The sequence below is a fragment of the Canis lupus genome, chromosome Y (genome assembly GCF_048164855.1).
Source record: "Canis lupus baileyi chromosome Y, mCanLup2.hap1, whole genome shotgun sequence".
Lineage (NCBI taxonomy): Eukaryota > Metazoa > Chordata > Mammalia > Carnivora > Canidae > Canis > Canis lupus.
Genome location: NC_132877.1, coordinates 11,314,797 through 11,329,432, shown reverse-complemented (window position 1 = coordinate 11,329,432; position 14,636 = coordinate 11,314,797). Strand labels below are relative to the sequence as shown.

General features: G+C 43.5%; 1 pseudogene; it reads right to left on the bottom strand.

The window, feature by feature from the left end:
- Positions 1-611: 611 nt before the first annotated feature.
- Positions 612-1,260, bottom strand: LOC140629055 (large ribosomal subunit protein uL1 pseudogene; annotated as a pseudogene).
- Positions 1,261-14,636: the final 13,376 nt, after the last annotated feature.

Sequence of the window (14,636 nt, the reverse complement as noted above, 5' to 3'; positions counted from 1 at the left end):
GAAAGTCCTAAAAGAAGATGTAGAGAAGATATTATGAACTTCTATGGAGAGAAATGTCGATTAAAAGCACACCTATTCAACACGTTCTGGCCTGCCAGAAAAGTCCTGCAAGGTATATTCGGGTACTAAATGAGAATAACATGCAACCAAGAAGCATTTATCCAGCAAGGCTGCAATTGGGCAGAAGACATGAACAGACTTTTTAGTGAAGAAGACTTACTGTTGGCTCAAAGCACATGACAAAATGCTCCATAACCATTGCCATCAGGTTCATATACATCTAAACCACAATGACATACCAGCTCTCACCCCTGAGAATGGTATCATTGACAGGACAGGAAACTAATGCTGGCAAGGATGTGGAGGGGGGAACCACTTTTGCACTTTTGGTGGGAATGCAAGCAGGTGCAACACTCTGGAAAACAGAGTGGAGTCTCATCAGGAAGATAAAAATAGAGCTAATCTATGACCCAGAAATTGCACTGTTGGGTATTTGTTCCAAAGATACAGATGTGGTGAAGCGACAGGACACCTGCCTCCCATGTTTATTTTATTTTATTTATTTTCTTTTATTTCTCTTTACCAGCAGCACTAGGATTTATTAAATGGCCTTAGTAAAGGCGCTGGGGTTTTCTCATGGTGCTCTTATGTACAAAGCCTGGATGTTCTGCTAATTCTTCTTGAGCTTGGACACCAGGAAATTGACAGTTAAGTGGATGTGTTACATGAGCTCATCATCCCACATCTCTACGTGGCCAAGAGCCATTGCCAGACATAGCATATTCTTCACCTGGAATTTGATGGTGGACTTCACTTCATCCACTTTGGCCTCCATGTTCTCATTGTGGGTCAGGAAGGAAGGGAATTTGCCAGCTTTATTCAGGCCTGGATCCAGGATCCATGGGATTTGCTTGATCAGAGATTTGAAGCCAAAAAGGCATCATAATTCTTGACCAACTTCTTAGCTAGTTTTTTATTCTTGTTGAGTTTCTTCAGGCCTCAATGTCCATGTGGGGAATATCCACTGCCTTGGCCTCATCACAGTGCTGCTAGTCCCCCAAAACACACATGGAGAACTTGGGGCAGGGGGTGGACTAAAGCCTGATGGTGTCTGAGAAGCATTTGTCCTTCTGAGGTTCATAGTTCCTCAGTCTCATCTGTAGCTCTAGTCTACAGAAACATCCAGTGCTTGTGCTGGTTCCCATGCAGGGCCTCCCACACAGCCTTATACAGGGTGTCATGGGAGACTTTGTTGCTCATGGTAGCTCATGCCCAGTAACTGGAAAAGAGAACCCAAAATTTATTTTATAGCACAAATGTGTACAACAGCTAAACCATGGAAGGAACCATCACATCCTTCAACAGATGAAGGAGTAAATAAGATGTGGTCCTGTAACACATAGTAACAACTGATTGTTTCTCATGGGTGGAAACAAAGTATACCTGTCATTTTCTCTATATGAAAGTATCTGGAGAGTATCCTGCTGAGTGAAATAAGTAAATTGGAAAAAAGACAATCATTGTGGGGATCCTGGCTCAGGATTCAATCTCCAGGCTTGAAATCATGTCCTGTGCTGAGGTTATCACTGAACTGCTGAGCCACCCAGGTGTCCCAATAAAGACAGAATATAGAAACTTCTTTATTCAGTTACATCAGATTAGGGATAGGTGAAAATGACAGACAGAAATGTACGGTGTACACTTGATATATTTACACTGCTCAGATAGGCAAAGAAATGGAATATGTACTGCAGACCGGGTGGCTCACCTGTTTAGTGCCTCCTTCAGCCCAGGCTGTGATCCTGGAGACCAGGATTGAGTTCCATGCCGAGCACCCTGCTTGGAGCCTGATTTCCCCTCTGCCTCTGTCTTTGCCTCTCTCTCACTCTGTGTCTCTCATGAATAAATCAATAAGGTGTTTTTTTAAAAAGTAATGGAATATGTAAATAATTTAGGGAAATAACGTGAAGCCTGAACTAGAAGGTTGAATGATCTAAATTTGCTCCAAGAAGAAAATATGGAAAATGGAAGAGAGAAAGCATTTGAAGACAGAAGAGTGGAGCATTTCCTTGTTCACAACCATGTATGTTTTCTCAGGATTATGGGACATTTTTTGGATGAACATTTTGGAAACCTATATGAGGAAAAGCCTAGTGAACAAGAAACACAACTGAGGCATTTAAATAAATAGTAAGCCAGATATACATGGAGTCCGAAGGCATCTTCTGTCTTTAGAAGTTCAATGCCACATAATAGTTGGTCCGCATAAAGGGAAGGATTCTGATTCTCACCTCCACCAGCAACTGGCTGTGTGGATTCAGACAAATCACTTGCCTTCTCTGGACCTTGTTTTCCAGATCTGTCATTGGGAATAACACCACCTATCACTTGGTATGGTGAGACCTAAAGGAGAGTCCACATAGCAAGCTCTTGTAGAAAGTCCACCATAATAATGGGTTATGTGAATTGACATGAGATCTCCCCCTGCTATGTGACACCAGTGCATTGCTCTGTGCCAGGAGAAAGTAGGTGCTTAGATTGTTGAAGGCACCAAATCCGTTTCTGTTTGGCTCTGGGCCCAGGGATCTGGATCATCTCCCAGAATTCCATCCCTACCTGGGCTGGCTCTGGGGTTTTTCTCCATTACACTTCCCAAGTAGGTGCAAATGAAGCCATGACCCTATCACAGCCTCTGTGCTGAGCCTTTAGGAGATGGGTCAGTAAACTCACCTCCAGGGATAACCTCTCCTCAGGGCCTAGAAAGGAAGTAGGGAAATTTGAGTGGGAGTGGAAGTACCTCCAGTGTGAGAACTGTTATCCAAAGAAGGAAGCTACACAGAGAGGAGAGTGAAGCTCAGGATAGCATCACTATTCCTCACTTGGTGCCTGTGGACATGTCACTCCACCTCTCTGATCAATGGTTATTGGACCAGGGGCTTTCTATAGCACTGGTGCCCCTGAAATTGTTGAGAAGACAATGAAAGCTGGATCATACAGTTTGTGCTGGATGAATAGACCAAGCACTTCTGTCTGCATTTTGGCAGTGAAACTTCTACTTTCATAGATGCACAAGTTCAGCCTCAGGGAGGCCAGGGACATGTCCAATTTCTCACAGGATGAATCTTGCTGGATCCATGTGTGACCATAGCTATTCTCGTTGCTCTGCCCAAAAACAACCAGCAAGGCTGTCCTTCTGGTTACACCAGATAGGGGTCTCCTAAGCCTGAGGAGACACTTGGGAAGGGTGGGAAAAGCAATATTTATAGGTCATTACCCAGTGCTTTGTTTTCTCATTTAATCCTAAGAACTTCAATGAGTGCTATTGTCCCCATTTAGCAGTGGAGGGACCCTGGGCACAGAAAGATGACTCTCACTTACCAAGAATACATTGGAAAAGGGAAGTTCATACTCCCTGCCCCAGGAGGCCCTTGCCCACAGACCCAAGTAAGCTTTTGGAAGAATGCAATGAGAGGGTATATTACAGGGACATACAGTGAGTCCTTAGGCTTCAGGAGATCAATAGGCCTTCCTCAATCTGGAGAAGATAAGAGGTCATAATGCCAGCATCTTTAGGCCCTGGGAGTCTTTACAAGACTCAAAGCTCCAGAGGGGCAAGCCTCATGCCACCAACCCAACCAAACCACCTCTGGTTGACAAAATCCTTCCATGCCTTCCTTCAGGAGGAGTACCTTGGCTTCAGGATCCCAAAAGAGTTCCAGGGGCAGGTTGAACCTGCATGACCTTTCTTCCACCCACTCCACAAGGCAGCACATAGGGGCTCACCAGGCTTTCTCCCACAGGCTACCAGGTTGGCTCCAGTCATCCACACAGGGACATAGAGACTTAGCAGTCCTTGTGACCTTTGAGAGTCCTCTGCTCCCTGCCTGGAGGAGAATGTGTCTCTTCCTTCTTTGTGTCTTCTGTGCCCTATGGCTCCAGGGTGAGGGTTTAGTCTTTGGGCCCTGTGTGCCTGCCACACTCTAAGTTTAATGTCGCCATTGTGCTCCCAAGGGGACACTGGGAGGCTCTTAAGCCCCCATTCCCCCAGGGAGGACCCCTATTCCCAAGATCCAACATGAAGATCTTCATGTTGGAATGACAGATTCCAGGGAACGTTATTTTTTGGTGGAAAATTCATTTTCATTCCTACTGCTCATGTATCTTCTGACCCTCTCTGATCCTCGGTTTCTTTAACTCTGCCACGGGTGATTGGACTTTCACCTTCCACCCCTAAAGCTCAAAGATCTCAGTCACATACTTGAAATTTTCAGTCATTTTGCCCCCATACCTTCTTCTACACTGTTTGTTCCTGTAGGAACTCCATGCTGTGGAAAGGAAGTGGATCTATGTGGATACAAACCTGGACCAAATGACTTTATGGTTGGAGAAACACAAAATACAACGAGTAAAAACTCGTTGGTAGGTTGGGCTACATGTTGAGGGTGGAGCCTCCTTAATATTCTCTTTCCTTTTTCTTCTACCCCTCTCCCCTTACACTTTTTCTTTTGCTATCGTAACAAAAAAAAAATCAACTGAGGAATTTAAATAAATAAATAAATAGTAAGCCAGATATACATGGCTATACAAAAAAAAAAATCATTCTTCTACTGTAATCAGGATGCCATACTGAAAAACAATCACCCTAGCCATATTATTTGTGGTCAGTTGTGAAATTCATAATTTAAATGGTCAGTCATGAGTTAATACCCAAAATAATAAAACTGCTTTTACCACTCATATTTGGTCAGATTAAAAGGGAGGTGTTGTGAAGCTAACATTTGGACACTAGTGTGAGTAAAATATTAACAACATAAAATATGTGATTATGTTTTAATAGTCCTTATTACTAGATTAGGGTTAAATTGATGTTATAATGCAGTATATAAGTTAAAAATTCCCTTATCACCCTATCTCTTGGCACACAATTCCCATAATCATGCATGCCTACTTTATTGTGGAAATTTTATCACAAAGAAAAAATTAGTGTAGAGACATTATTATTATTGAAGTTGACCACATATGTTAAAGACTGCTCCCGTTTTATGCATTCGTGTGGGTTTTCACAACTGCAGAATAGTATGTATCCAAGGGCCCTGAGATCATGACATGAGCCCAAAGTAGATCCCCAACCAAAGGAACAAGCCTGGTACCCACATTATTACTATTTTGATTGAATTTGGGATGGCACACAGGTTTACATTAGTTTCAAGTGTACCACATAGGGATTTGATACTTATGTAAGTTAATACTGTGCACACCACAAATGTAGATACCACATATCCCCATAGAGCACTATTAAAATTCCATTGATCATATTCCCTATGTAGTACTTTTGATCTCTGTGATTTCTTTAATGAACAATGGGAAGCCCGTCCATCCCATTTCTTTTCACAGCTATCGCTATTGGAAAATGGCATACTTCCTGTAGTTAAATCTCCCCCATATGGAATATTTTCATCCAAACTGAATAGTGGTGCACCTGGGTTCTCAGTGGTTTTGTGTCTGCCTTTGGCTCAGGTTATGATCCTGTGGGCCTAGGATCAAGCCCTGCATTGGACTCCACATAGGGAGCCTGCTTAACCCTCTTCCTATGTCTCTGCCTCTTTGTGTGTCTCTTGTGAATAAATAAATAAATAAAATATTTTTTAAAAACCTGATTAGTGAATAAATACAGTAGAGTACTATACTAAATATAAAAAGCATATGTCCATGCTTCTACAACAATAGGAAGCTAGTGTCTTCCCTGTGTGTTGTGGTTGTGAGTACATGAAGCTTAGGGTTGAGTGACTGGTTTAACCCTGTGCAGTGTGACAGAGTTGTGTATGCTTGTGTTTTTGACACTGAGTCAGTGAATTGAGAGAAAGGGAGAATGAGACTTAGATATAGACACAGAAATATGGAGAAAGAGAGGAGAGAGAATAAGAGAGTTCTCCAGGACATATATCCCAGTGACACTGCATGACAGCTTCTCACATTATTCTCAAAAATAAAAAATCTCATAACTCAGGATGTTTTATAGTCATAAAACCATGAGTGGCTATACAATGCAGGTTTAGCCCATGCTTGGTAACCAAATGCCATCATGTTCAGTAGCCCTCTACTCATAATGATGCACAATCCCAGAATTATTCTTTTATTTTATTAAAATCATTATTTATGTATTTGAGAGAGAGTGAGCAGGAGAGGTGAAAGGTGTAGTTGGACAGAGGAAAAAAACTCACTGATAAAGTACACTAACACTAGGCTTGATTTCTGGTCCCAGAAAGCCTGACCTGAACCAAAGGCAGACTCTTAACTCACCAACTCATGCACCCCAGCCTGAGTTATTTCTTAGCGGTATGACCAACATTCTGATGGGTACTGTGTGTCTTGCTAGAAGCACCCTATGATCCAGTCTTTTGATTTTTTCATTTTTAATTCATTCATTCATTCATTCATTCATTCAGGAGACACACACAGAGAGAGACAGAGACACAGGGAGAGGGAGAAGCAGGCTCCCTGCAAGGAGCCTGACATGGAACTTGATCCCCAGACCCCGGATCATGCCCTGAGCTGAAGGAAGAGGCTCAACCGCTGAGCCACCCAGGCATCCTCCTATTATCCTTTCTTAAAAAAAGTGTTCATCAAAAGCATCACAGAAGATCAGATAAATATTGTCAAAGTGGGCTTGAGTATCTTTGACCGAGGAACAAATATCGCTTTCTTGGTTGCTTTCCACACAGATTCTGAAGAAATTCAGACAGTGACTATTTGGGAGGGTGAGTGGTTGTCTCTTACCAAGAATTACCTTATTTAAGAGGATGTTTGCTGTTGGAGACAGCGAAGCTTGTTATAGATTGTGATGGGGTACTTTCCCTCAACAACAGTTTCTCCTGCTTGGTTGAAGAATGTTGTATTCACCATCCTGAACAGACTGGAGAGACACATCCTTAGGGACAAACAATTTCCTCCAGATGTCCGTTCACTGACTTTGTGAGACATTATCTCAAACACTATGTTCCATGTGGCTTCCTAAAATCATTAAGAGTAGTAAAGATCAATTTTATTCTAGGTAATACAGTCTATTGATTAAAATACCATCAATTGATTAAAACATCTATTAATGTGGGATCCCTGGGTGGCGCAGCGGTTTGGCGCCTGCCTTTGGCCCAGGGCGCGATCCTGGAGACCCGGGATCGAATCCCACATCGGGCTCCCGGTGCATGGAGCCTGCTTCTCCCTCTGCCTGTGTCTCTGCCTCTCTCTCTCTCTGTGACTATCATGAATAAATAAATAAAATCTTAAAAAAAACATCTATTAATGTTTTACAGTAGGTTTACATCCAAATAATAGATTCACAATAAGTACTATTAATGATGATAATATTTGATTTGTATTTTACTAGTGGAAACAATTGTACTCCTTAGGGACAGGGCATGATCCCATGTTCAGGATTTGCTCCATGTTGTGCTCCCTCCTCATGGGTAGCCTACTCCTCCTTCTAACTCTCCCCCCAGTTATGTTCTCTCTCTCTTTCCATCCCTTTCCCTTCTCTCCCTCAAATAAATAAATAAATAAATAAATAATAAATAAATAAATAAATAAATAAATGATAAAATCCTTTCTAAAATTTACTGAGCTTTATTTGTAAATGAATCAAATTAAGAAAGGATGTAAATCTTAAACATCTTGAACATTAGAGTTTCTCACTGGTTTCTCACAAAATGAATACAATGGAAAACTCTTTACAAAACTCTTTACATTGAACAACTAATTAATGACTGACCTTCCTTCAGAGTATTAAAATTTAATCAGTTCACAAAGAAAACTCAAAATATCCAGATTATGTATATTACTGACAGAATTTCAGTAAAGTCTGTCCCACATATGACAACAATCTCAAAAAGTTAGATAGTGTCACCACTGAGGACATGTGACACATCCCTTTGTAAATTATGGCTAAGAAAGAACCAATTTCACTCTTCTGTGTTAGAAGGAAGACTGATGTCTATTTTACTTATTGAATAGAACATATTAGAGGGATGCTTGGGAGGCTCAGAGTTTGGGCTTCTGCTTTCGGGTTAAGGGCATGATCCCAGGATCCAGGATCAAATTTCCACATCAGGAGCCCTGTGAGGAGCCTGCTTCTCCCTCTATCGGTGTCTCTGCCTCTCTTTCTCTCTCTGATTCTCTCATAAATAAATAAATATCTCTTTTTAAAAAAGGTTTATATTAGAAAAGCACACCCATGGAATGCTTAGGTAGGTTAAACATCTGACTCTTGATTTCTGCTCTGGTCATGATCTCAGGGTCATCTGTTCAAGCCCTATATTAGGCTTTGTGTCAGGGGGGAGTCTGCTTGTTCCTGTCCCTCCCCTTCTTCTAATCCCTAACACCCCCCAGACACCGCTTGTTCTCGGTTAAATAAATAAAACATTTAGGTCCTGTGGAGAAGTGATGAAAGACCATGCCATCAAAATAAGTAAATAAGTAATACAGAAAGAGGTGGTACACAGATGGCAGTCAATACATGAAAATGTTATTTTCTGAGTTTTGTGATGCCATCAATATTTCAAAGTTTTCTTAATTCTGAAGATTGCCACTTTAGAAGCAAAACATCTTTTTGAAGCTTTTATTTTTTCCTTAAAGCAGTCTGAAAAATTGGGGAAGATTCAGACCCTGTAAAATGAGGACTGGCACTTGGCAGCCAGGCATTATGTCATCGTGGGGGGCCACCCCATGTCTCAGCTAAACATGTGATCTTGTTCACCCTGCAGGTCCAGGTGCCCCACAGTGCTCCATACATATGTCTCCAATGAATGACTAAACTTTTTGTTATTATTGGCTGTTATTATTGTTATTAGCAGCAAAAAGGAGAGGAAGAGGTTTCTGACATTCTGCTGAGGAAGTTAGTATGAGGGTTGCTTTGAACTTGTAACAAACAGCAGCTGAGTTTGCATGGCTGTAGGATACACTCTGGAGCAGAAGCACTAAGGAACCTTACTAGGAGTCATCCTGCTTATCTTGGATAAGCCTGCTACAGAAGACTCTAATTGAGAGGCCAGGAGGGAAAAAAGCCCAGACATCCCCAGGGAGATGAGAACCTTCAGAATCCCCAGAACCCAGTCTGAAGCTGTGGTCTGAGAGGCCAGGGGTTACTCCTACTTCCCTGAGTGGCCTCCTAACTCACCTGGATTTTGCAGCTGTCCCTTGTGGTCCCTAGCACCTGGTGTGATGCACAGCACATGGCAGAAATTTATGACTTTGCTGATTGAATAACCCTCCCTCTCCCTTGAGGAAGTGAATCTGTTGGCTTGAGATGTCTGCAGCCTCCAAGAATCCTCCGCAACAGAGACACTTAATTTCAGGTTCTGGAAGGCTTGGAAACTGGATGCAAAAGCTAGGTGTAAATGTATTTTTCAGGGGAAGGCATCTAGAGAATTTAACATATTCTGCACAGGGTTTAAGGCGCCAAAGAAACCTAAGAATATGGAGAAAATGAAGTATGTGCCACTGGAAAAATCATCCTAAAGCACCATTTTATATAGAGTAGTACTCCAGGACCAGAAGGGACCTTTGGAATGGCACAGTTGGATTCAGTCAACCGACCCAAAAGAAAGGATTCAAAAAGATGCCTGGATTGGATGAATATGGGGTCCCAGGACATCCTCTGCATTCTACAATCCCTGGAATGAAGCACAGAAAATCTGGTAGGGTCGCCTGAGTGGATCACTGGTTGAACATCTAGCTCCAGCTCAGGTCATGATCCTGGGAGTCTTGGGATCCAGTTCCACATCCGGTTTCCCTCAGGATGGCTGCTTCTCTCTCTGTCTCTTTCTGTGTGTCTCGCATGAATAAACAAATAAAATCTTATTTAAAAGTAGAAAGTCTCTGACATAAGTGCAAATCATTTTTTCCATAGTAACTGAGGCCTTACTCTGTGCCAATCTGTGTGCTAGATCCTGGAGAGAAATGAGGACAGGTTTCCCAGGAGAGTGGACACAGCACAAACCATTCAGAGTGTGAGTCTGTCTCATTTATCTCTGTACTCTCCAGCACATCATAGAAACTCCATAATTAGCAACTGCCTTAGGCAGTGGGTCAGAAGAGTTGTTAAGTCTATGGTATTTGGAATTTGGGGACCTCAATTTGAATCACAACTTCTCTACCTATGGGCTGTGTGACTCTGGAGAGGTCATGTCATCTCCCTGAGACTCTATTTCACAGAATGCGGGGTGAAAACAAACCTCAAGGATCCTGGGGTCAGTTAAGAAACTAACTGGTGAAGTAGTGCCTGAGTGCCTCTGCTGGTTGAGTGTTGGATTCTTGGTTTCAGCTCAGGACAGGATCTCAGGGTACTGAAATTGCACCCTGAGTCAGGCTCCCTGCTCACCAAGGAGTTATCTGGAAATTCTTTCTCCCTTCCCTTCCCTCCATCTCTGCCTCTACCTCCCCACACAGCCTACACTTGTGCACACAGTCTTCTCTCTCTGAAGTAAATAAATAAAACCTTTTTTAAAAGAGAGAGGAAAGCTACTTGGCAAAAGGAGCCTGACACACGCTGAGTGCTCCACAATCTATAGCTGTTTAATACTGTTACCTTAATGTAAAAGAGCTCAGATAAACACTTGGATCTCCATTTGCCTTCTGGAAAATGAGGAGGGCTCACCAGATCTTTTCTCTGCCTTGTCTACACTCAGAGTTAGTAATCAGAAATGTGGGTTGTTGTGGTGGCTGTAGAGCAGCATCTAGTGGAAGGAAAGGATAAGTGACAGCGTCATAGGGACATTTGGTATAGAAAGTTCTAAACACAGGGACAAAGTTTGGCAGAGATGCCAGGGAAATGACCCATATGTGCAGTGGAGGTCAGGCATGATCCCCTTGATGGGATCCAGGACTCAGGGCTAATGGAGGAGAGACATTCTCCCTCCCTATCCTGTCTCATTGAAGTTAGGTGTCCTGCTCCAGGGGCTCAGAGGCCCATCCTTCATGTTCTGCTCCATCTGTGCTGTATCCAGCTAAGGATGCTGTCTCCAGTGCCCCCAAGTCTCCACAATCACGTTACCAAGGAAGTAGAGGGCACATCCAGGGCATCTCCATGGTTCCTGGCCACTCATCTGCAGCTGGGCCTGTGTCTCTCTGACTCCAGGTCCTTGGGTTTCTGGCTCTGCAGAATACTCATCATACTGTCACTTCCCTCTTTCCCCATCCTCCTGCCTCCCCTGGTGCCCCTACGCACAGCCCAACCCCCTCCAATTTTGGGTGAAATAATCCAGAACAAACCAGTTTTCTCCCCTGTCCTTGTCTGCCACCAAGAGCCGTGATTCAGGCACAACCCACCTCTGATGGGTGAGTGAGAGTTGTGGAAAGCATGAAGCATATGCATATCACACAAGGGGTGTTCCAGAAGCAGAAGCAAGTTCTACATCTTTAGATCATCATCAGTGAGAGAAGAGCATCCGCATGTTCATGTAAATTCCTTTCTGACAGCACTTCCATTGCACTTCAAGGAACTTGTGGATATAAACAGTACTGTTTTTAAAATATGCTAAGCTTACAAAGTAGATTATTAAAGGATTGGTACCATATACTCCAGACTTCTTAATACCCCAATATAAGCTAATCCCAAATCTAAGTCCAGCTTTCAGTGCTGTAACAAAAGATACTTTTCCATCAAGAAGGTACAGATTTTGGGGCTCATCTTAAAAATATAAACCTTTAGGAAAATCAAATGTGTACCATGATATTTATTAAATAAGATGCAATGATATATTTACATTGCACATCATGTAAAATACAGTTATTGCTGTTATACACTTTCACATTTAGAAAATGATTCTTCTTACTCAAATTCTTTATAGATATCTCTAATATCGTTTTTTAATATAACCCACAAATACATTTCTAAAATCTTTTAAACTTTGGATGCCTGGGTAGATCAGCGGAATGGTGTCTGCCTTCAGCCCACGGCATGATTCTGGACCTGGTCAAGTCCCACATTGGGCTCCCTGCATGAAGCCTGCTTCTCCCACTGCCTGTGTCTCTGCCTCTCTCTTTCTCTCTGTGTGTGTCTGGATGAATGAATAGTTTTAAAATGTTTAAAAATAAATAATTAAAAAATAAAGTATTTAAACCAGTTTTCCTGGGCCAGTCAATTTTTCTTCCATCTATGTGGAGAGATTCACACGAATTTTGACTGAAGGAGTTCCAACAAATAGCAATGAAGCATTGGTGTGGAATTAGGACATTTATAAAAGTAATTGGATAGATATATATCAGTGACCTCCACAATATCACTATAGGGATATTCCTTCAAATAGCTGGAAACACACTAGTGTATACCACCCATATGTGCGAGCAGCAGTCCATCTTCCAAGAAATAACTACGCACGAAGTTTAATTTCTTTACTGTTTTTCTGATTACACCGTCACCTCTTTAAGCCTCCAAAACTTAACACTGAGCTATTTTCAGGACAATGTATCTTCTCCCAAACTGTCCTTTGCTTTTCTCAATCCAGGTTTTGAGAGAACCCTTTGAGCTCCAGAATGCTTAAGGACTCTATCCCTAATGGTTTAATGGTGTGGAGAAGCAGGAATATACCTGCAAATAAGCCATGGGGAAGTACACCAGATGCCACCAGTATGGATCCTTGGAGAGTAGACTATTTTTTGGGGGGTGTCTCTTGCTTTCTATGTTTGACAGATCTGCCCCAGATGTGAGCTGTGCCTCTGGAGCACTGTGCCTTAGAGCAGAGAGGGGTAGGGTCATGAGCACTATACATGGCCTCCAGGAGGCTTGGGTCTGAACACCCGGGACCCTCTTACCCAAGAACCTGTATGACGAACAGAGGACCCAGTGTTAACTAACCATAACTTTGTGTTTGGAGGTCTCAGGGCCCTTACCTTAAGATAGAATCCTGGAGGTCCATCTGGGCAGAGTCCCATTATTAGGAAGTAGAGGACTCAGGGCCATCAAAGGCAAGACTGAGCTTAGACACTACTATGTCCCTGCATCTAGCCTAGCACTCGTGCATCCACACTGAACGCCATGAGGAAGAGCTTAGCTGTCAGGGTCTCTCCCCAACCACCTGCCCAGGCCTAGGCTGGACACAGAAATATCCATTAATAAGCTCACTTCCTTCAGGTTCCAGATCTACAACCCTGGGATATCGCTGGGAAGAAAATCTGTCCTGAAAGGGCAGCTGGCGGTATGTCTGGATGTCTAGGGGCACATATATTTTCCACACAGGGGGTGCTCCAGGCGTCCTGGGAGAGACCTGAAGTAGGTCCCCTGATGGAGCCTGCTTCTCCCTCTGCTTATGTTTCTGCCTCTCTCTGTGTCTCTTATGGGTATATTAAGAAATTAAATCTTTGAGGACGGGCAAGATGACAGAAGAGTAGGGTCCCCAAATCACCTGTCCTCACCAAATTACTAGATAACCTTCAAATCATCCTGAAAATCTGTGAATTCAGCTTGAGATGTAAAGAGAGAACAGCTGGAATGCTACAGTAAGAAGAGTTTGCACTTCTGTCAAGGTAGGAATTTGGGGGAAAAAAGAATTAAAGAAACAAAAGGTATCCAAGGGGAAGGGGCCCCACGAGGATCCAGGCTAAGGCCAGGACAAGTGCCCCCAGGATGGTAAGGCTCTGTCCCAGAGAAGCAGGTGCTTCACCAATCTTCCCAAGTGGAAAGGCACTCACAGGGAGTTAGAGCAGGACCCTAGAAGGGGTGGGGATGCCCTCAGGCTCCCTTGGAACTAACAGAGCAATGGCCCACTGGGGAGAGTACGCCGAGCTTCCTAAAGGGCTGTAGCTCCTGCACATTGACCTGGGAACAGCTCGGAGTGGCTCAGGAAACAGCTCAGTGGAAAGGGGGTTGCGTGCCCTGGGAGCACCTCAGGGGCAGCTCCGGCAGAAGAAGAGGCTCCGTGTGGAGGGGGCTGCACAGCTCTGGGAGCAGTGTGAAGGGGATTGGGTGGCAGCTCCATGGAGAGGCGGCTGCACCACTGGGAGCCTGAATCCAACAGTGCAGGCCCGGGAGCACTGGGCACTGAGGACACAGCCCAGGATCTGGCCTCGCCCTGGGACAGGCAGAGACCAGAAGGGCCCAAGACAGCAAGGACGCTCCTGCCCCGAGTTGATAAGATCAGCCGCCCTGCACCCAGAGCATCTAGGCCCCTGCAGACTGAGAGTTCCATGGCTATTGCAGGAGCTGAATCTAGGGCTCCAGAGCTGGCCACCACCACTGTGGTTGTTCCTCCTGGACCCTCACGGGGTAAACAACCAGACTGAGCCCTGCACCAGGCAGGGGGCTGAGCAGCTTCCCCAAATGCTAACACCTGAAAATCAGCACAACATGCCCCTCCCCCAGAAGACCAACTAGACAGACAAGTTTCAGGGTAGGTCTAGGGACTTAAAGTATACAGAATCAGAAGATACTCCTCCATGATGTTTTTTACTTTTTAATTTCTGTTGCTTCCCCAATCCTTTTTTCCCTTTCTTTCTTTTTCCTTCTCTTTTTCATATTTTGTTCTTCCTATTTTCTTTTTTCTTTTTCTCTTTTCTTTCCTTCTTTCTCTCCTCTCTTTTTCTCCTTGTCCCAGTACAACTTGTTTTTGGCTTCTCTGCACTGATCAAAATGACTAGAAGGAAAACCT